The 24,011-nt window shown below is 46.1% G+C and overlaps 1 pseudogene; it reads right to left on the bottom strand.

Annotated features, from left to right (window-relative positions):
- Nucleotides 1-14,912: 14,912 nt before the first annotated feature.
- LOC138643345 (piwi-like protein 1 pseudogene) overlaps nucleotides 14,913-24,011 on the bottom strand; it is a 75,795-nt pseudogene continuing 66,696 nt past the window's right edge.

The raw sequence follows: 24,011 nt of genomic DNA, 5'->3' as shown, positions 1-24,011 counted from the left end.
CTCCAATCATTAGCGGACACTATGTCACGTTTGGAGAGCCCCTGTGTGCCTAAACATTGGAGATCCCCCAGAAATGACCCAATTTTGGAAACTAGACCCCCAAAGGAACTAATCTAGATGTGTGGTGAGGACTTTGAACCTCCAAGTGCTTCACAGAAGTTTATAACGCAGAGCCATGAAAAAAAAAAAAAAATTATTTTCTCAAAAATGATCTTTTAGCCTGCAATTTTTTATTTTCCCAAGGGTAACAGGAGAAATTTGACCCCAAAAGTTGTTGTCCAGTTTCTTCTGAGTATGCTGATACCCCATATGTGGGGGTAAATCACTGTTTGGGCACATGCCGGGGCTCGGAAGTGAAGTAGTGACGTTTTGAAATGCAGACTTTGATGGAATGCTCTGTGGGCGTCACGTTGCGTTTGCAGAGCCCCTGATGTGGCTTAACAGTAGAAACCCCCCACAAGTGACCCCATTTTGGAAACTAGACCCCCAAAGGAACTTATCTAGATGTGTGGTGAGCACTTTGAACCCCCAAGTGCTTCATAGAAGTTTATAATGCAGAGCCGTGAAAATAATAAATACGTTTTCTTTCCTCAAAAATAATTATTTAGCCCAGAATTTTTTATTTTCCCAAGGGTAACAGGAGAAATTGGACCCAATAGTTGTTGTCCAGTTTCTCCTGAGTACGCTGATACCCCATGTGTGGGGGTAAACCACTGTTTGGGCACACGTCGGGGCTCAGAAGGGAAGTAGTGACTTTTGAAATGCAGACTTTGATGGAATGGTCTGCGGGCGTCACATTGCGTTTGCAGAGCCCCTGGTGTGCCTAAACAGTAGAAACCCCCCACAAGTGACCCCATTTTAGAAACTAGACCCCCCAAGGAACTTATCTAGAAATGTGGTGAGCACTTTGAACCCCCAAGTGCTTCACAGACGTTTACAACGCAGAGCCGTGAAAATAAAAAATCAGTTTTCTTTCCTCAAAAATGATGTTTTAGCAAGCATTTTTTTAGATTCACAAGGGTAACAGGAGAAATTGGACCCCAGTAATTGTTGCGCAGTTTATCCTGAGTACACTGATACCCCATATGTGGGGGTAAACCACTGTTTGGGCACACTTCAGGGCTCGGAAGTGAGGGAGCACCATTTGACTTTTTGAATACGAGATTGGCTGGAATCAATGGTGGCGCCATGTTGCGTTTGGAGACCCCCTGATGTGCCTAAACAGTGGTAACCCCTCAATTCTACCTCCAACACTAACCCCCCCACACCCCTAACCCTAATCCCAACTGTAGCCATAACCCTAATCACAACCCTAACCACAACCCAAATTCCAACCCTAACCCTAAGGCTATGTGCCCACATTGCGGATTCGTGTGAGATATTTCCGGACCATTTTTGAAAAATCCGCGGGTAAAAGGCACTGCGTTTTACCTGCGGATTTTCCGCGGATTTCCAGTGGTTTTTGTGCGGATTTCACCTGCGGATTCCTATTGAGGAACAGGTGTAAAAAGCGGCGGAATCCACACAAAGAATTGACATGCTGCGGAAAATACATCGCAGCGTTTCCGCGCGGTATTTTCTGCACCATGGGCACAGCGGATTTGGTTTTTCATATGTTTACATGGTACTGTAAACCTGATGGAACACTGCTGCGAATCCGCAGCGGCCAATCCGCAGCCAAATCCGCACCGTGTGAACATAGCCTAATTCTAAAGGTATGTGCACACGCTGCGGAAAACGCTGCAGATCCGCAGCAGTTTCCCATGAGTTTACAGTTCAATGTAAACCTACGGGAAACAAAAATCGCTGTACACATGCTGCGGAAAAACTGCACGGAAACGCAGCGGTTTACATTCCGCAGCATGTCACTTCTTTGTGCGGATTCCGCAGCGGTTTTACAACTGCTCAAATAGAAAATCGCAATTGTAAAACCGCAGTGAAATGCGCAGAAAAAAACGCGGTAAATCCGCCATAAATCCGCAGCGGTTTAGCACTGCGGATTTATCAAATCCACAGCGGAAAAATCCGCAGAGGACCAGAATACGTGTGCACATACCGAAACCCTAACCCTAGCCCTAACCCTACCCCTAACCCTAGCCCTACCCCTAACCCTAGCCCTAACCCTAGCCCTAACCCTAACCCTAACCCTAGCCCTAACCCTAGCCTTACCCCTAACCCTACCCCTAGCCCTAACCCTAGTCCTAACCCTAGCCCTAACCCTAACCCTACCCCTAACCCTAGCCCTAACCCTATTCTAACATTAGTGGAAAAAAAACATTTTCTTTATTTTTTTATTGTCCCTACCTATGGGGGTGACAAAGGGGGGGTCATGTATTATTTTTTTTATTTTGATCACTGAGATATAATCTATCTCAGTGATCAAAATGCACTTTGGAACGAATCTGCCGGCCGGCAGATTCGGCGGGCGCACTGCGCATGCGCCCGCCATTTTGGAAGATGGCGGCGCCCAGGGAGAAGACGGACGGGACCCCGGCTGGATCGGTAAGTTTGATGGGGTGGGGGGGTCTACGGGGGGGGGATCGGAGCACGGGGGGGATCGGAGCACGGGGGGGGAATCGGAGCGCGGCAGGCGTGGAACGGAGCACGGGGGGCGTGGAACGGAGCACGGGGGCGTGGAACGGAGCACGGGGGGGCTGGAACGGAGCATGGGGGGGTGGAACGGAGCACGGGGGGGTGGATCTGAATGCAGGGGGGGTGATTGGAGCACGGGGGGGTGATTGGAGCACGGGGGGAGCGGACAAGAGCACGGGGGGAGCGGAGCACTGGATGGAGGGGAGCCGGAGCAGTGTACCGGCCAGATCGGGGGGCTGGGGGGGCGATCGGTGGGGTGGGGTGGGGGCACACTAGTATTTCCAGCCATGGCCGATGGTATTGCAGCATCGGCCATGGCTGGATTGTAATATTTCACCCGTTATAATGGGTGAAATATTACAAATCGCTCTGATTGGCAGTTTCACTTTCAACAGCCAATCAGAGCGATCGTAGCCACGGGGGGGGTGAAGCCACCCCCCCTGGGCTAAACTACCACTCCCCCTGTCCCTGCAGATCGGGTGAAATGGGAGTTAACCCTTTCACCCGATCTGCAGGGACGCGATCTTTCTGTGACACAGCATATGCGTCACAGGTCGGATTGGCACCGACTTTCATGACGCATACGCTGTGTCACAGGTCGGGAAGGGGTTAATTAAAAGCGCTGTGAAAAAAGTGTATAGCGCCCCCCTGGAGTCAGATTTTCTCCAGGGTCTCGGCTGCTGGGGGTAGCCGAGACCCCAGTGAAAACAATTTGGGTCTTTACCGACCCCAGGGTTGCGATCACCACTACTAACCGTATAACAGCGACCGCAAAATTAAGCATGATTTGCCATTTAATTTCTCTGTCCTCTGATGTGATCGCACATCAGAGGACAGAGAAAGAGGGTCCCCAATCCCCCCTGATATTTACCAGTGACTCCAGGTATCCCTGTGTCCTCCTGCTTCCATCTACAGCCACTGTCATCTTCTTCCGGTAAGAAAATGGCAGGTGCATACGCAGTGCGCCTGCCAAAATCTGCCGTCCAGTACCCGGCAACAATAGGAAGATTTTTCCTATTGTTTCATTTTGGTCACTGTGATAGACCCTATCACAGTGATCAAAATACAAAATAGTAAATAAACCCCCCTTTATCACCCCCTTAGCTATGGAAAAATAATAAAATAAAGAAAATGTATTTGTTTCCATTTTCCCATTAGTGTTAGAGTTGGGCTAAAGTGAGTTGAGCTAAAGTTAGGGTTAGTGTTGGGGCTAAAATTAGGGTTAGGACTGGGGCTAAAGTTAGGGTTAGAGTTGGTATTAGGGTTAGGGTTGGGATTAGGGTTAGGGGTGTGTTGGGATTAGGGTTGTGATTGGAGTTATGGTTAGGGTTGGGATTAGGGTTAGGGGTGTGTTGGGGTTAGGGTTGGAGTTAGAATTGGGGGGTTTCCACTGTTTAGGTACATCAGGGGGTCTGCAAACGCGACATGGCACCACCATTGATTCCAGCTAATTTTTTGTTCAAAAAGACAAATGGTGCTCCCTCCCTTCTGAGCTCTGCCGTGTGCCCAAACAGTTTTTTACCCCCACACATGGGGCATCAGAGTACTCCGGACAAATTGGACAACTTTTGAGGTCCAATTACTCTTGTTACCCTTGGGAAAATAAGGAATTTGGGGCTATAAAATAATTTTATCTTTTCACGGCTCTGCGTTATAAACTTTAGTGAAAGACTTAGGCATTCAAAGTGCTCACCACTAGTGATGAGCGAAAGTGCTCACCACTACTCGGTACTCTCTGTGCTCGGTGTGCTCAGCAAGCACCGAAAATTTCCGGGATTATTCGGCGGGAGCTCGGGTCCCCGCCCTGAAATTCTGGCACTCATGGCTTGTCTGCCATGCACTGTAATGCCGCAGCCATCTTTTTTGAGGTATTACAGTGATTTGCTGGCCTGCAGCGCTAGGTAGGCAGGGGAGTCTATGTGCACATATCCATATCAGTGCAAGGCCTGCAGCCACTCTATGTGAGTACATAGCTCTCACTGCATACCTCCAAAAGCTCCTTACTGTCTGTTGCTGCTTATTTGCTTATCTGTGGCATTTTTTTTTCTTCACCTTATGCCTGCTCCTTTTATTCTAAAGCAATCCATAGCCCCCTTATTTCTACATTTATTTGCTTGGTCACGCTGCAGACTACAGCCGGGTCATTCTAATCGAAAAGCATGCAAATCTAATAATTTTTTTTGTCCCAAGCATCATATGTGAGTGGCCCCAATTTTTTTTTTCTGTCATAGCCAACTTATTAACACAATTTAGCTGTGCCCAAAAAAACCAAGGCCACATTTAGCTGAGTCTGTTATGTCAGGCTGAAGCCTAGTGTATCTGTGGAGGAAAAATCGTAGCTTTGCAGGCATATGTACCATAGTTCTGTGTGCTAGCCTTTTTCTACTTTTTTTTTTCAAAAATTCACCAAAAGCCCCAAAAAAATATTTAAGACAGTCTATTATGTGATGCTGAATCGTAGTCTCGCCGGCATATGTAGCATAGTTCTTTGTGCTAGCTTTGTTCTACACTTTTTATTCATTTTTTTTAAATTTCACATACAACAGAATAAATAATTATACAGTGTTATCTGTGGCTGCGACCTGTAATTTCTGGAGTGGAAAAATCATAGCTTTAAGTCATACTGATCAGATATTATTTTGCTCCAAATAAATACATTTGTGTTGAGCTTATGAAATAGATCAGTAGTCCATTTAAAATGGGCAAGGCAGGGGCAAGGGACGGGCAAGTGGACGTGATGCTGATGGTGCATGCAGAGGATGAGGCCATGGCCAAGCTGAAAGTGGTCCACAACAAAGACCCACATCTTTTTGCTCGACCTTCCTGTCCCAGTTTCTAGGGGCTCGCAGCAAACCACTATTTAAGCCAGAGCAGTGTGAAACGGTTGTTGGTTAGATAGTGGATAATGCTTCCAGTCACTTAGCCACCACCACCACCACCACCACATCTTCCACACGGTCAAGTCTGAGTAGCCGTGAGTGTGGACCGGATATTCCTCACCCTGATCCTCCTTCCTCCCACCATGCCGAATGCCATGAGACAACTGATCCCACACTTGGATGCTCCAAAGATTTGTTCAGTTTTCTCTTTCAAGATCCCGGACTCTCGGCTGGTCAACTTGAAGTGGTGCCAGATGAGATTGCATGTAGTGATGCCCAATGCTCTGACCAGCCACGGTCACATCAAGGCGATAGTAGGAATGTGTCACAAGAGGTGGACAATGATGAGACACAATTGCCAGAAAGTCAGGAGGCGGAGCAGGGTGCGGATGTGGAAGACGAGGTGGTGGATGACACAACCTGGCAGGAGTACATGCAGAGCAAGGACAGCAGCACACATGGGGATGGAGGCATAGCACCCCAACAGGCAGGAAGAATCAGTGTGGTGGCCACAGGCAGAAGGCATGCATCCATTCTCCGTAACACCAACATGAGGGAAGTTGCCATTCCAACTGTTAAATCTTCCGGCGTCTGGTTATTTTTTAAAGATTCTGCCGATAACCCCAAACAGGCCATTTACAGCACCTGCTATGCCGTGCAATGCCATGCATAGCAAGACTACCAGCCTGACCACCACCAGCATGATCAGGCACATGGCAGCAAAGCACCCGACTTTGTGGGCCGAACCCCAGGCTCCAGGAACACTGTCTGCAGGTGACACCACTGCTTCTTATACTGTTTGGAGTAGAAGCCAATCCCCAGTCCACTGTGAATGCGAAGATGTCTCTACCCCTGCACCTGTTGTTGCCCACAGTCAAGCAGCACCATCATCAAGCTCGTCCACGTCCTTGTTCCAGCACAGCCTTCAGTTTTCTATAGCCCAGTCATTGGAATGCAAGCGGAAATACCCAGCCAATGCCCCACGGGCCACAGTACTAAATTCTAACATTTCTCTTCTGCTTGCACTCAAAATGTTGCCTTTTAGGCACGTTGAGATGGAACCTTTCCGCAACCTGATGGCAGCAGCCTCCCAAGGTACTTGGTCCCCAGTCACCACTATTTCTCCCGGTGTGCTGTCCCGGTATTACACCAGCATGTGTCCCACAACATTACCCATGCCCTCAACAATGCTGTTACTGGGAAAGTCCACCTAACCACGGACATGTGCAGTTGGACAGGGATGGTAAATCTCACTGACGGCAGACTGGGTTAACATAGTGGAAGCAGGGACCCAGTGGGACCTTGGGATGGAACTCATCCTCCCCACACCGAGGATTGCGGGCACTACGTCAATCAAAGATGACCCCATGGTCTACAGCTCCTGCACCTCCTCCTCTTCTTCAGCCTCCATCTCTGAAATCAACACATCAATCAGAAGCTGAAAGCACTGCAGCACTGCCTGAGCCAAGTGGCAACAGGCTGTGCTGAAGCTAATCTTCCTAGGTGACAAACCGCACAATGCAGAAGAGTTGTGGACAGTGCTGAAAGAGCAGTCAAACATTTGGATGACACCGCTGAACCTACAGCCAGGCATGGTCGTGTGTGACAATGGCTGGAGCCTGGTGGCGACACTGAGGCAAGGTGAGCTCACAAACGTACCTTGCCTGGCCCATGTGCTTAACCTCGTGGTTCAATGTTTTCTGAAAAGCTACCCGGAGCTGCCGGATCTGCTAGTGAAAGTACGCCATCTGTCGGCCCATTTTAGAAAGTCAGCTACAGCTTCAGCTGCCCTTGCCGTGCTTCAGCAGCATTTACAGCTTCTGGCTCACTGACTGGTGTGTGATGTCCCCATGCATTGGAACTCTACACTGCATATGTTGGAAAGGATTTGTGAGCAGAAGAGGGCAGTTGTTGACTACCAACATCAACAAGGCCATTGATATTCAGTTCAGACACCACACATAAGACCTCAGGAGTGGACATGGCTGTCAGACATATGTACCATACTCCAAAACTTTAAGGACTGCACCAAGATGGTAAGCGGCAATGACGCTATAATTAGCGTCACCATCCCGCTTCTCTGCATTCTGAAAACCTCTCTGCTCACAAAGAGAACGCATTGCAGACAGAGCACGAGGACGTGGAACAAGGAATCAAACAGGGGGATTACACTCAGCCCAGCCTCATGTTTTCCCAACATGGATTGGTAGGCAATGAGGAGGAGGAGGAAGAACAGGAGCTACTTTCATGTGCGGTACTACAAGCACAGCTGTCATACCGTCTGTTCAGCGGGGATGGCCTGAGGACAGGGGGGAGGAGGAGGATGAAGAGGAGGAGTATAGCATGGTCAGTAATCCTGTTGGTGAGGAAGTCTTGCCTGTTAGCGGTTTGGCACGCATGGCTGACTTTATGTTGCACTGCTTTTCATGTGACCCTCGCATTATAAAATTTTTTGGTGGCACTCATTATTGGTTTGTGACATTTCTAGACCCACGCTACAAGGAGAACTTTCAGTCTCTTCTGCCAGAGGCAGAGAGGTGTACTAAAATGTTTCAGTACCAGAGGGCCTTTGCAGCAGAATTACTTAGAAAATTCCCATGTGAGATCGCTGGCAGCAGACGTCAGAGTTTGTTGTACATCCAAGGAGTCCAAACAAGAGAGACAGAAGTACAATCCAACTCAGGCAGGTGAACAATGGAAAAGTTCTAGGACAGTTTTCTCAGACCCTACAATCGTGCCGACATAGTGGCAAGGGGTGCTGTCACTAGAAGTGCAATGTTTGGGAAGATGCTGAGGGAGTACCTTGCCGATCGTACAAACATCCTCCGTGATTCCTCTGTGTCTTTTAATTATTGGGTATCCAAGCTGGACACATGGAATGAACTGGCTCTCTATGCCTTGGAGGTCCTGGCCTGCCCTGCTGCTAGTGTTCTGCCATTGCAGGTTTTTAGTGCTGCTGGTGGAATTATAGCAGATAAGCACATCCACCTGTGAACTGAAAATGCTGACAGGCTGACTCTTATAAAAATGAACAAGGGTTGGATTGAGCAAGATTTCTGTACACCACCAAGTGAAAACAGTGAAACATAACCTGTAATACATTGTCTTTTTTGTGGAGGTGTATTGCCATGCACCTCTCCCCAACCACACATGGCTATCCGCTTCCTGATATTGTCTGTTCGGTATTATCCTCCTCCTAAGGCCAGGATCACACATACGTGAGATACGGTCGAGTCTCGCAAGTGAAATCCCTCCTCTGGTGCCGGCACTCCAGAGCGGAGCATGCAGCCGCACAGCAACACATGGAGCTGCACGCTCCGCTCCCAAGTGCCGGCGCCAGAGGAGGGATTTCACCTGCGAGACTCGGCCTTATCTCGCGTATGTGTGATCCCGGCCTTATCCTCATCTTCATCATCCACAACCAGCACAACACCAGGGTGAATGTATTCTGTGATGGAAAACTCACTCAATTTTTGTGCAAGGGTGTTTTTCAGATGCCCGTTACTAATTAGAAACCAAATTAAACTCCCCCGGGGGAACTGTCATCAAAATGAGATGTACGTATATATTTTTCCCATTTATTCATATATATTCCAGTTTTAATATCTCTGCACCGTCCGTTTATGACCCAGTGTATACGTCTACAATATGAAAATATCGAAATACTATTATATATATTTTTTTTATATCCCTGTTTCTGAGCTGTTGCTAAGGACAAACATATCTCGTTGGACACAATCTGGCATCATATATATGAACCTGTGTTCGCCCCTTCTTTTTGTTATTTACTTTCATCTGTGGATTCACATCCTTTTTTTTTATTTTCAGTATGATTTATCTTTACGTCTCCTCATTCTCAACTACTAGATCATCATGCTTAACGTCTTCTGTGCTGCTACAGGCAGTCCAATTTTTGGAAAGGTTGTCTATGATGCCCATAGTATATTTCATGGGCGGACATACCGCCTGTTCAACCTGTGCAACCGCACAGGGGCCCAGAGCGGGAGGGGGCCCCCAACGGGCATACAAAGCAGTGAATGTGAATGACAGCCGGCGGTAGTATTACTGCTAACAGGAGAAGCAGGGGGGCCTGCTCTGCTGCACGCATGTGATATGACAGTTAAACGGGCCCCCCTCCTTACCTGCTAGCATATATTATGCTGCTGTCCAGCCGGCTGTCACTGCTGTGGTCTGCGGTGAGGTGACGGGTAGCAGACGCTGGACCAGAAAGAGAGGAGTCACTGAAGCTTGCTCAGGACCTGTGATGAGGTATAGCCGTGTGTTTGTGTGTACGAGGTGTACAGAGTGGAGCCGTGTGTGTATCAGGTGTACAGAGCGGAGCCATGTGTGTGCATGAGGTGTACGGAGCGGAGCCGTGTGTGTGTGTGAGGTATACGGAGCGTAGCCATGTGTGTATGAGGTGTACGGAGTGGAGCCGTGTGTTTATGAGGTGTACGGAGCAGAGCCGTGTGTGTATATGAGGTGTACGGTGCAGAGCCGTGTGTGTATATGAGGTGTACGGAGTGGAGCCACGTGTGTGTATGAGGTGTGTGGAGCGGAACCGTGTGTGTATGAGGTGTACAGAGCGGAGCTGTGTATGCAAGGTGTACAGAGCAGAGCCGCATGTGTAGGAGTAAATATGTGTGCTGGCAATTATACAGTATGTAGCATCATGTGTGGCCATCATACAGTATGTAGCATCATGTGTGGCCATTATACAGTATGGAGCATCATGTGTGGCCATTATACAGTATGGAGCATCATGTGTGGCCATTATACAGTATGGAGCATCATGTGTGGCCATTATACAGTATGTAGCATCATGTGTGGTCATTAAACAGTATGCAGCATCATGTGTGGCCACTATACAGTGTGGAGCACTGTGTGGCCATTATACAGTATGGAGCATCATGTGTGGCCATTATACAGTATGGAGCATGATGTGTGGCCATTATACAGTACGGAGCATCATGTAGGTCCATTATACAGTATGGAGCATCATGTAGGGCCATTATACAATATGGAGCATCATATGTGGTCATTATACAGTATGGAGCATCATGTGTGGCCATTATACAGTTTGGAGCATCATGTGAGTGTGGCCATTATGCAGTATGGAGCACTGTGTGGCCATTATACAGTATGGAGCATCATGTGTGGCCATTATACAGTATGGAGCATCATGTGTGGCCATTATACAATATGGAGCACTGTGTGGCCATATTTTTTGTTTATAATTACTGTTTATGAAACAGTGTGATCAGCAATGCTAAATGGCTGTGGTTCGGATGTGGATATGGGTGTGACTAGTTGTGAAATGGGTGTGGTCAGAGGCGTGGCTTTAAATTTGCCGATGCACGCGCCGCAAACTTTATCCCTCTTTCCCCTCTTCAAAAGTTGGGAGGTATGGTTTAACTGCGCCCCTACTTGTATATGTTTGAGGAAAAGGTGTGTGTAAATGGGTGTGGCTTACAAAATGGGTGTGGTTTTCCTACACACAAACACAGAACCTGTTGTTAAAAATTTAAAGTCCACCCCTGCCTATATGTTTACATAACTTTGTTGCGCTACGGGGGGAAGGGGCCCGGGAAGATTTCTTGCACAGGGGCCCTCAACAGTCTGTGTCCGCCCCTGGTATATTTTTAGAAAATGTATCTCCCTTGGGGAAATATTTGTCAGCACATGCACTGCGTGTATGGGCATTACAAGTCTAGGAGACACACTCCTTTACATTGGGCCTAGTTTGTAATGAGGCCTTCAGAAATGTCTCCTCATTATCCAAAGCTAGATAACCAGGCTTAACGTATTCTGTGTCGCCACAGGCAGCCAAATTTGGGAAAGGGTGTCTATGATGCCCATAGTATATTTTTAAAAAATGTATCCCCCTTGGGGAAATTTTTGTCAGCCCATGCACTGCGTGTATGGGCATTACAAGTCTAGGAGACACACTCCTTTACATTGTCTATTTATCATGAGGCCCTCAGCAATGTCTCCTCATTCTCCACCAATAGATCTCCATGCTTAACGTATTCTGTGATGCTAAAGGCAGTCCAATTTTTGACTTGCCTGTCTATGAGGTCCATAAAAGATTTTGTAAAAAGGTACCACCCATGGTGAAATGTTTCTCACCCCATGCACTTTGTGTATGTTCGTTACAAGCCTAGTAGACCAGCTCCTTATCATTGGGCCTAGTTTTTAATTGTGCTAGTTGGCCAGGGGAGTCTATGTGTACATATCCACATACAGTTAAGTCCATATATATTTGGACAGAGACAACATTTTTGTAATTTTGGTTATAGACATTACCACAATGAATTTTAAACAAAACAATTCGGATGCAGCTGAAGATCAGACTTTCAGCTTTCATTTGAGGGTATCCACATTAAAATTGGACGAAGGGTTTAGGAATTTCAGCTCCTTAACATGTGCTACCCTGTTTTTAAAGAGACCAAAAGCAATTGGACAGATTAAATAATTTTAAATAAAATGTTCATTTCTAGTACTTGGTTGAAAACCCTTTGTTGGCAATGACTGCCTGAAGTCTTGAACGCATGGACATCATCAGACGCTGTGTTTCCTCCTTTTTGATGCTCTGCCAGGCCTTCACTGCGGTGGTTTTCAATTGCTGTTTGTGTGTGGCCTTTCTGTCTGAAGTTTAGTCTTTAACAAGTGAAATGCATGCTCAATTGGGTTGAGATCAGGTGACTGACTTGGCCATTCAAGAATATTCCACTTCTTTACTTTAATAAACTTCTGGGTTGCTTTGGCTTTATGTTTTAGGCCATTGTCCATCTGTATTATGAAACGACGAACAGTTTGGCTGCATTTGGCTGGATCTGAGCACACAGTATTTCTCTGAATTAGGGTTGAGCGACCTTTACTTTTATAGGATCGGGTCGGGTTTCACAAAACCCGACTTTTTCAAAAGTCGGGTCGAGTGAAATCGGCCTTTCCTATAAAAAAGTCGGGGTCGGGGTCGGCCGAAACTCGAAACCCAATGCAGTGCATTGGGTTTCCATGGTTCCCAGGGTCTGAAGGAGCGGAAACTCTCCTTCAGGCCCTGCGATCCATATTTTAGTGTAAAATAAAGAATTAAAATAAAAAATATCGCAATACTTACCCTCTGACGCGCCCTGCTTCTTTCCGGCAGCCTTCCTTCCTAAGAATCAGCCCTTCCAGGACCTTCGGTGACGTCGCGGTGACGTCGCGGCTTGTGATTGGTCGCGCGAGCGGTAACATGGGCGGCCGCGCAGCCAATCACAAGCCGCGACGTCACCGCGACGTCACCGCAAGGTCCTGGAAGGCTGATTCTAAGGAAGGAAGGTTCCCGGTTAGTACCAGGGCGCGTCAGAGGGTAAGTATTGCGATATTTTTTATTTTAATTCTTTATTTTACACTTAAATCTGAATTCCGATACCAATTCCCGATATCTTAAACATATCGGGAATCGGTATCGGAATTCCGATTCTAGATTCAAAAGATCGCCGACTTCATGGCCGACCCCACACAGGGGTCGGGTTTCATGAAACCCGACCTTACCAAAAGTCGGCGACTTTTGAATATTTTCGACCCGTTTCGCTCAACCCTACTCTGAATACCTCAGAATTCATTTGGCTGCTTCTGTCCTGTGTCACATCATAAATAAACATTAATGACCCAGTGCCACTGGCAGCCATGCATGCCTAAGCTATCACACTGCCTCCGCCGTGTTTTACACATGATGTGGTATGCTTTGGATCATGAGCTGTACCACGCCTTCGCCATACTTTTCTCTTTCCATCATTCCGGTAGAGGTTGATCTTGGTTTCATCTTTCCAAAGAATGTTCTTCCAGAACTGTGCTGGCTTTGTTAGGTGTTTTTTAGCAAAGTCCAGTCTAGCCTTTTTATTCTTGATGCTTATGAGTGGCTTGCACTGTGCAGTGAACCCTCTGTATTTACTTTCATGCAGTTTTCTCTTTATGGTAGATTTGGATATTGATACGCCTACCTCCTGGAGAGTGTTGGTCACTTGGTTGGCTGTTGTGAAGGGGTTTCTCTTCACCATGGAGATTATTCTGCGATCATCCACAACTGTTGTCACCAGTGCTTTCTTTCTTTCCCAGGATGTACCAAACTGTAGATTTTGCCACTCTTAATATTGTAGCAATTTCTCGAATGTTTTTTTCTTTTTTCGCAGCTTAAGGATGGCTTGTTTCACCTGCATCGAAAGCTCCTTTGACCGCATGTTTACTTCACAGAAAAACCCTCCAAATGCAAGCACCACACCTCAAATCAACTCCAGGCCTTTTATCTGCTTAATTGAGAATGACATAACGAAGGGATTGCCAACACCTGTCCATGAAATAGCCTTGGAATCAAATGTCCAATTACTTTTGGTTCCTTTACAAATAGGGTGGCACATGTTAAGGAGCTGAAACTCCTAAACCCTTCATCCAATTTTGATGTGTATATCCTCAAATGAAAGCTGAAAGTCTGAACTTTAACTGCAACTGAATTGTTTTGTTTAAAATTTATTGTGGTAATGTCTATTACCAAAATTAGAAAAATGTTGTCTCTGTCCAAATATATATAGACTTAACTGTAACTGCAAGGCTTGCAGGCACTGTATGTGAGTGTATAGATCTCCCTGCATACATCAAAAGGCTCCATTACTGTCACCTGCTGCATATTTTATATATACCTAGCTGCAGTTATCCATGGCAATTTTTTTTTTAAATTATACCTGCTCATTTTATTATAAAGCAATCCATAGCCCCCTTTTTGAAATGTATTTGCTTGGTCACACTGCAGACTACAGCCAGGTCATTGCAATACAAGAACGTGAAAATATGTCCTTTTTCTGGGAGTACTATCTAATATTTTGTAGTGTCATAACATTTTTGGACACCATTTTGTTGCCACCAAAAACTTTAGCTGGCCCCCCAAAAATTAGCTACAGTTGTTATATTTATCACTGTGTGTTGTACGCCACACGCATAGCATATCATTGCCCTAAATATCTTAAAATTTTAGTACTCCACTTTTATTTTTGGATGTCATAGCCAACTTTTTGACAAAATTTTGATGTGCAAAAAAAACAAACACTTTTTGATCAGTCTGTTATCTCTGGCTGATGCCTGGTGTATCAATGGTGTCACAATCCGTGCTTTGCAGGCATACGTTGTATTCTTCTGTCTCCGTCTCCGTCTGGTGTATCTGTGGTATAAAAATCTTCTGTTTGCAGGCATACATTGCATTGTTCTGTCTGCTAGCCTTGATGTAGTCAGTATTTATTGTTTTGCAAACATAAATAAATAAATAAATAAAAATAAAGAAAATTTATACAGCCTGTTATGTCAGGCTGAGGCCTGGTGTATCTGTGGTGGAAAAATCATAGCTTCACAGGCATAAGTTGCATAGTTCTGTCTGCTAGCCTTGTTCCACTCTTTTTTTTCTTTTTTTCAAAAATACACCAAACCCCCCCCAAAATACTCGACTTCAACCAACACTGCCCGGATCATCTTGATGTGCATTTGCTGTGTGGCCTTCGAAATGTTCTGCAGAAGAGCATTGGCCGCGTCCTAATTTCTCTCGATGTAAAAGAGCAGCCAATTATTCATATCTCGGGGGCTGATCAGGAGGAGACCCCTCTGTTCGCGCAACCAATCAGCAAACTGTGGATTATATTCAGCAGATTTGTCTTTTTGCATGATTTACTTCTGGAGGTGCGATTCTCCCTTCGAACTGTAGCAGTTTAGTATCGAAATTCAGCCCCCAGTCACGTAGCTCTTTCTGAACGCTCTCATCCTTGTGTATGTAGTTCATGAACTTCCCAACTTGCCGCTCCCTCTGTTCTGGTGGTAAGCGGGTGAGAACGGCCAGGTCTTTCATGACGTTGAAGTTGTTTCTCATTCTGTCAGTCCGTCTGTCTGTGTCTTCCGGCTTGGGCCTCCGGGAAATGTTCACGATTAGTGGCTGGATCATGTCTTTCACTTGTTCATTGCATTGGTTCTTATAGTAGTCCACAAAGCTGATCTCGCTTCCGTGTGCCTTCTTGAAGGTGGACGCTGTAGTCATGCTCCAGGCGATCTCGTCTATACAGTAGGTTTTAGTGTTGGACTTGGTGAGGACAAACTGTCCAATCAGCTCCTTGCAGCAGGCATCCTGGAAGCTCTGTGGGCCCCACGAGGAGTAGAGGTTGCTCATGATTTTGTGCACAGTCTCGTTCCTGAGGACTTTATGGCTGACAATGCTCAACATGACGCTGGACTTGTACTGGAGGATGGAGGTGGAAAACCCCTGGCAGATGGCGAGTCGGTGAGCTCTGACTTCGGTGGCATCGCTCGTGTTGTAATAATTACGTCCTATATGCTTGATATCCATTATCTTCAGGAGTCTTCAGGAAATTATGATATAGAAATGGAAGCAGATGGGCGAGGTTGGTGGAAGCTCATTGGTCAGGGTGATTGTTATCCACACGTTCTCTCCATTTCGAGTTTGGCTGAACACCTCGGTGACCTTATTCAGTCTTTTTGGTAAAAACAACACGGTTCCATCAAATGCTCGCGCCTTCCTGATGGTTCCTTCATGCTGGTACAGGAGGCCATACTGCAATCGCTTGGACTCCATGGTGGGGTTGAAGTCAAGGTGATACTGGTACAGGGCCCGCTGTGGTCGGGACACCAGCTTCATGTGGTTGGTCACAAGAGCAATCCTGGTTCCAGAGGTGCCAGCTTTCGATTTTTGGACCTGTTCGATAGTCTGCAGGGTGTTCATCCCGACATCATGGAAGTCACGCCTACTGCCACCCCATTCCCCGATAGACAATACTGAAAGTCCGGCTGACACCTGCAGAACCTCGGGCGATGGTCTCTCTGCGGCACACCTCCCTGGCACACTCTTCTGGCACACTCTTCTGACTAGCAAAGGCTCAGGCTCTTGCTGCTGAGATCTGACTGCTGACCGGGGTCCTTGGGTCTGCTATACCTGTCCAGGTGATCTTTGCGGGGCCTGCTCCTGCACACGAGCTCGGCCGTGGGCCCAGGATCTGCTCATCAACTCATATTTACTTCATACACAAACCACGCACTAGGGTTTACTGTGCCTAGTTTTTAATGAGACCTTCATCAATGTTTCCATTCTCCACCACTAGATCACCATGGTGAACATGTTGTATAATGCTACAGCCATTCAATTTTTGGGCAAGGGTATCTATGATACTACCCATAAATAATTTTTTTAAGCTGTAACCCCCAAGCATAGGAGACCGGCTCCTTTAAATTGGGCCTAGTTTTTAATGAGGCCTTCCTCCACCTGTCATCATTTTCCTCCACTAGATCACCAGGGTTCACGTGTTCCATGCTGCTACAGACAGTCAATTTTTTGGCAAGGGTGTCTGTGATCCCAATTAAATATTTTTTAAAAATGTATTCCCCACGGGGAAAGGTTTGTCAGCCCATATACTTAGTGTAGGGGCATTACAAGTATAGGAGACCCACTCCTTTAAATTGGGCCTAGTTTTTAATGAGGCCTTCCTCCACCTATCATCATTTTTCACCACTAGATCACCAGGGTTCAAGCGTTCCGTGCAGCTACAGACAGTCAATTTTTTGGCAAGGGTGTCTGTGATCCCAATTAAATATTTTTTAAAACTGTATTCCCCATGGGGAAATGTTTGTCAGCCCATACACTTAGTGTATGGGCATTACGAGTCTAGGAGACCAGCTCCTTTGTAATGCGACAGTTTTTTACGAGGCCCTGCTCCTTGTTTCTTCCAAGGGGGATTGGGGTGCGTGCAAATTTGGGTCAAGGCGGCCCTTCAATGCATAAGGAAATGGTATGGCAGGACCAACTGATGAATGTGAAGTGGGTTTTCCTGTGGCCACCCATTACCTGGATTCAAAGGCTTATTGGGGTGCATATGACTTGGTAGCAGGGCAGGCCTTGCAGTTAATACATAAGAATACAGTATGGCAGGACCAACTGAAGAATGTGAAGTAGGTGTTCCTGTGGCCATCCAGTATCTGGGTTCAAAGGATTCTTGGGGTGCATATGACTTGATAGCAGGGCAGGCCTTGCATTCAATGCAACATTTTTTCAGGAAGTCCTCCTATACCTCTCGTGAAAGGGTCACGGCATTGGCAATAACAGCATAGGAGACCCACTGTTTAATAATAGCCCTTTAAGAATATTAATGCCGAATGATGCCCCTCTAAAAATAGGCTTTGTGAATTTAAGAGTCCCTCCTTCATAAATGAAACAACATGTGCCTCCTAATGTGTCACACACCACATGACCAGCTAGTGTTGTTAAATGTTACAATGACATTTCCCAGTGAATGCATTTGTATTGTTGAAAGCAATGTTAAAGTTGAAAAACGCATCAAAAATGCTGCGTGTGAACATAGCCCAAGTGGTGGAGGAACATTTTGGTCTGGGGTTAATTATTTTGCCTTATATACAAGTCATTAACCAGGAAAGGATGTACAGTTAGGGCCAGAAATATTTGGACAGTGACACAAGTTTTGTTATTTTAGCTGTTTACAAAAACATGTTCAGAAATACAATTATATATATAATATGGGCTGAAAGTGCACACTCCCAGCTGCAATATGATAGTTTCCACATCCAAATCGGAGAAAGGGTTTAGGAATCATAGCTCTGTAATGCATAGCGTCCTCTTTTTCAAGGGACCAAAAGTAATTGGACAATGGACTCTAAGGGCTGCAATTAACTCTGAAGGCGTCTCCCTCGTTAACCTGTAATCAGTGAAGTAGTTAAAAGGTCAGGGGTGGATTCCAGGTGTGTGGTTTTGCATTTGGAAGCTGTTGCTGTGAGCAGACAACATGCGGTCAAAGGAACTCTCAATTGAGGTGAAGCAGAACATCCTGAGGCTGAAAAAAAAGAAAAAATCCATCAGAGAGATAGCAGACATGCTTGGAGTAGCAAAATCAACAGTTGGGTACATTCTGAGAAAAAAGGAATTGACTGGTGAGCTTGGGAACTCAAAAAGGCCTGGGCGTCCACGGATGACAACAGTGGTGGATGATCGCCGCATACTTAATTTGGTGAAGAAGAAACCGTTCACAACATCAACTGAAGTCCAGAACACTCTCAGTGAAGTAGGTGTATCTGTCTCTAAGTCAACAGTAAAGAGAAGACTCCATGACAGTAAATACAAAGGGTTCACATCTAGATGCAAACCATTCATCAATACCAAAAATAGACAGGCCAGAGTTAAATTTGCAGAAAAACACCTCAAGAAGCCAGCTCAGTTCTGGAAAAGTATTCTATGGACAGATGAGACAAAGATCAACCTGTACCAGAATGATGGGAAGAAAAAAGTTTGGAGAAGAAAGGGAACGGCACATGATCCAAGGCACACCACATCCTCTGTAAAACATGGTGGAGGCAACGTGATGGCATGGGCATGCATGGCTTTCAATGGCACTGGGTCACTTGTGTTTATTGATGACATAAGAGCAGACAAGAGTAGCCGGATGAATTCTGAAGTGTACCGGGATATACTTTCAGCCCAGATTCAGCCAAATGCTGCAAAGTTGATTGGACGGCGCTTCATAGTACAGATGGACAATGACCCCAAGCATACAGCCAAAGCTACCCAGGAGTTCATGAGTGCCAAAAAGTGGAACATTCTGCAATGGCCAAGTCAATCTCCAGATCTAAACCCAATTGAGCATGCATTTCACTTGCTGAAATCCAGACTTAAGACGGAAAGACCCACAAACAAGCAAGACCTGAAGGCTGCGGCTGTAAAGGCCTGGCAAAGCATTAAGAAGGAGGAAACCCAGCGTTTGGTGATGTCCATGGGTTCCAGACTTAAGGCAGTGATTGCCTCCAAAGGATTTGCAACAAAATATTGAAATTAAAAATATTTTGTTTGGGTTATGTTTATTTGTCCAATTACTTTTGACCTCCTAAAATGTGGAGTGTTTGTAAAGAAATGTGTACAATTCCTACATTTTCTATCAGATATTTTTGTTCAACCCTTCAAATTAAACGTTACAATCTGCACTTGAATTCTGTTGTAGAGGTTTCATTTCAAATCCAATGTGGTGGCATGCAGAGCCCAACTCGCGAAAATTGTGTCACTGTCCAAATATTTCTGGCCCTAACTGTACCTTAACATATTTTCCAGCAAAATCCAGTCTGGTTTAATTTTTGTATGTTTTTTTGTGCACCTGTAAAAATGGCGTGAAACTCTGACAACAGCTCTGACAGCTGTGACATTGGAGCCAGAAATGCTTCCAGGGGCGATCCCCATGATATTGCCATGTCATTTGAGCAGTGTTTCCATCATTTTCCAATGTTTTTAGAACTTAAAAGAACCCCGGGGGCAGATCGCGGTAAAAATACTTTGGTTTCCCATAGACTTACATTTGGGCTCGCTGCTCGGGTCGAGTACCCGAGTATTCCACTTTGCTTGACCCGAGCAACGAGCACCCGACCATTTTAGTGCTCACTCATCATTACTCACCACACATCTAGATAAGTTCCTCCGGAGGGGGGGTCTAGTTTCCTAAATAGGGTTACTTGTGGAGGATTTCTACTGTTTAGGCACATCAAGGGCTCTGCAAATGCAACATGATGCCCGCAGACCATTCCATCAAAGTCTGCATTCCAAAACATCACTACTTCCCTTCCGAGCCCCGACGTGTGCCCAAAAAGTAGTTTTCTCCCACATATGGGGTTTCAGCGTACTCATGACAAATTGGAAATCAACATTTGCTGTCCAATTTCTCCTGTTACCCTTGGAAAAATAAAAAATTGCGGGCTTAAAAAAATCATTTTTTTGGAAAAAAAAATATTTTCTATTTTCACGGCTCTGCGTTATAAACTTTAGTGAAACACTTGGGGGTTAAAAGTTCACACAACATATCTGGTAAGCTCCTTGGGGGGTCTAGTTTCCAAAATGGGGTCACTTGTGGGGGGTTTCTACTGTTTAGGCACATCAGGTGCTCTATAAATACAACATGACGCCTGCAGACCATTCTATCAAAGTCTGCATTCCAAAACGGCGTTCCTTACCTTCCGAGCTTTGCCATACACCAAAACAGTGGTCCCCTTTCACATATGGGGTATCATAGTACTCAGGACAAATTGCACAACTTTTAAGGTCCAATTTCTCCTGTTACCATTGGGAAAATAAAAATTTGGGGGTGAAAAGGTCATTTTTGTGGAAAAAATATGTTTTATTTTCAACGGCTCTAGGTTATTAACTTCTGTGAAGCACTTGTGGGTTCATAATGCTCACCACACATCTAGATAAACTCCTTGGGAGGGTCTAGTTTCCAAAATGGGGTTACTTGTAGGGGGTTTCTACTGTTTAGGTACATCAGTGGCTCTGCAAACACAACATGATGCCCGCAGGACATTCCATCAAAGTCTGCATTTTAAAACATCACTACTTCCCTTCCGAGCACCGATGTGTGCACAAACGTTGGTTCCCCCCTCCACATATTGGGTATTGGTGTACTCAGGACAAACTGGACAACAACTTTTGGAGTCCAATTTCTCCTGTTACCCTTGTGAAAATAAAAAATTGCAGGCTGAAAAAATCATTTTTGAGGAAAAAAAGATTTTTTATTTTCAAGGCTCTGCGTTATAAACTCCTGTGAAGTACTTGGGGGTTAAAAATACTCACCACACATCTACATAAGTTCCTTAATGGGTCTAGTTTCCAAACCGGTGTCACTTGTGGGGGGGGTTTCCACTGTTTAGGCACATCAGGGGCTCTCCAAAGGCGACATGGCGTCCAATCTCAATTCCAGCCAATTCAGCTTTGAAAAGTCAAATGGCACTCCTTGCCTTCTGAGCTCTGCCGTGTGCCCAAACAGTGGTTTACCCTGTTATGGACCTGGTGGTTAGGAGCACCCGGCACGACCTGATAGTTAAACTCACACAGGACAAGCTCTGGGATGTGGGAGCTCTGCTGCCGCAACCCCTAATCCTATCACACAACTAGAAATAGCCGTGGAGCGTTCCTGACTCTCCCTAGACGCCTCTTCACAGCCTAAGAGCTAGCTAGCCCTAGAGATAGAAAATAAAGCCTACCTTGCCTCAGAGAAATTCCCCAAAGGAAAAGGCAGCCCCCCACATATATTGACTGTGAGTAAAGATGAAAGTCACAAACGCAGAAATGAAACAGGTTTCAGCAAAGGGAGGCCAGACTTACTAAACAGACAGAGGATAGGAAAGGTAACTTTGCGGTCAGCACAAAAAACTACAAAAGACCACGCAGAGTGTGCAAAAAGACCTCCGCACCGACTAAAGGTGTGGAGATGCCACTCTGCATCCCAGAGATTCCAGCTAGCAAGACAAACTCATGATAACCAGCTGGACATGGAAACAATTAACAAATAATATCAGGAACTTAGCTTCTGCTGGAGAAGACAGGTCACCAGAAAGATCCAAGAGCGAACTGAACCAATGCGGGAACATTGACAGCTGGCATGGAGTAACGATCTGAGTGGAGTTAAATAGAGCAGCCAACCAAAGGATAAACCACGTCACCTGTGTAAGGAACCTCAGAAGCAGCAGCTCCACTCACAGCCACCAGAGGGAGTCCATGGACAGAACTCGCCGAAGTACCATTCACAACCACAGGAGGGAGTTCGACAACAGAATTCACAACAGTACCCCCCACCCTGAGGAGGGGTCACCGAACCCTCACCAGAGCCCCCAGGCCGATCAGGATGGGCCAAATGAAAGGCACGAACTAGATCGGCAGCATGAACATCAGAGGCAAAAACCCAGGAATTATCTTCCTGACCATAACCCTTCCACTTGACCAGGTACTGGAGTTTCCGTCTTGAAACACGAGAATCCAAAATCTTCTCCACCACATACTCCAACTCCCCCTCGACCAACACCGGGGCAGGAGGATCAACGGAGGGAACCATTGGCGCCACGTATCTCCGCAACAACGACCTATGGAACACATTATGGATGGCAAAAGAAGCTGGAAGGTCCAAACGAAATGACACAGGATTAAGAACTTCAGAAATCTTATATGGCCCAATGAAACGAGGCTTAAACTTAGGAGAGGAAACCTTCATAGGAACATGACGAGATGACAACCAAACCAAATCCCCAACACGAAGTCGGGGACCAACACAGCGCCGGCGGTTAGTGAAACATTGAGACTTCTCCTGGGACAATGTCAAATTGTCCACCACATGAGTCCAAATCTGCTGCAACCTGTCCACCACCGTATCCACACCAGGACAGTCCGAAGGCTCAACCTGCCCTGAAGAGAAACGAGGATGGAAACCAGAATTACAGAAAAAAGGAGAAACTAAAGTAGCCGAGCTGGCCCGATTATTAAGGGCGAACTCAGCCAAAGTCAAGAAGGACACCCAATCATCCTGATCAGCAGAAACAAAGCATCTCAGATATGTTTCCAAAGTCTGATTAGTTCGTTCGGTTTGGCTATTAGTCTGAGGATGGAAAACCGAAGAAAAAGACAAATCAATGCCCATCTTAGCACAAAAGGACCACCAAAACCTCGAAACAAACTGGGAACCTCTGTCCGAGACGATGTTCTCCGGAATGCCATGCAAACGAACCACATGCTGGAAAAACAATGGCACCAAATCAGAGGAGGAAGGCAATTTAGACAAGGGTACCAAATGGACCATCTTAGAGAAACGATCACAAACCACCCAAATGACCGACATCCTTTGAGAAACAGGGAGATCAGAAATAAAATCCATGGAAATATGCGTCCAGGGCCTCTTCGGGACCGGCAAGGGCAAAAGCAACCCACTGGCACGAGAACAGCAGGGCTTAGCCCGAGCACAAGTCCCACAGGACTGCACAAAAGAACGCAAATCCCGTGACAAAGAAGGCCACCAAAAGGATCTAGCCACCAAATCTCTGGTACCAAAGATTCCAGGATGACCAGCCAACACCGAACAATGAACCTCAGAGATAACTCTACTAGTCCATCTATCAGGGACAAACAGTTTCTCCGATGGACAACGGTCAGGTCTATCAGCCTGAAACTTCTGCAGCACGCGCCACAAATCAGGGGAGATGGCAGACAAAATTACCCCCTCTTTAAGAATACCCGCCGGCTCCGGAACACCCGGAGAGTCAGGCACAAAACTCCTTGACAGGGCATCAGCCTTCACATTCTTAGATCCCGGAAGGTATGAAACCACAAAATCAAAACGGGAGAAAAATAGCGACCATCGAGTCTGTCTAGGATTCAACCGTTTGGCAGACTCGATATAAGTCAAATTCTTGTTATCCGTCAAGACCACCACGCGATGTTTAGCTCCTTCAAGCCAATGTCGCCATTCCTCGAATGCCCACTTCATGGCCAACAACTCTCGATTGCCAACATCATAATTGCGCTCAGCAGGCGAGAATTTTCTAGAAAAGAAGGCACATGGTTTCATCACCGAGCCATCAGAACTTCTTTGCGACAAAACAACCCCTGCTCCAATCTCAAAAGCATCAACCTCGACCTAAAACGGGAGCGAAACATCTGGCTGGCACAACACAGGGGCATAAGCAAAACGACGCTTCAACTCC

The sequence above is a fragment of the Ranitomeya imitator genome, chromosome 6 (genome assembly GCF_032444005.1).
Source record: "Ranitomeya imitator isolate aRanImi1 chromosome 6, aRanImi1.pri, whole genome shotgun sequence".
NCBI lineage: Eukaryota > Metazoa > Chordata > Amphibia > Anura > Dendrobatidae > Ranitomeya > Ranitomeya imitator.
Note: the sequence above shows the minus strand (reverse complement) of the source record. Positions and strands in the feature narration are given on the sequence as shown.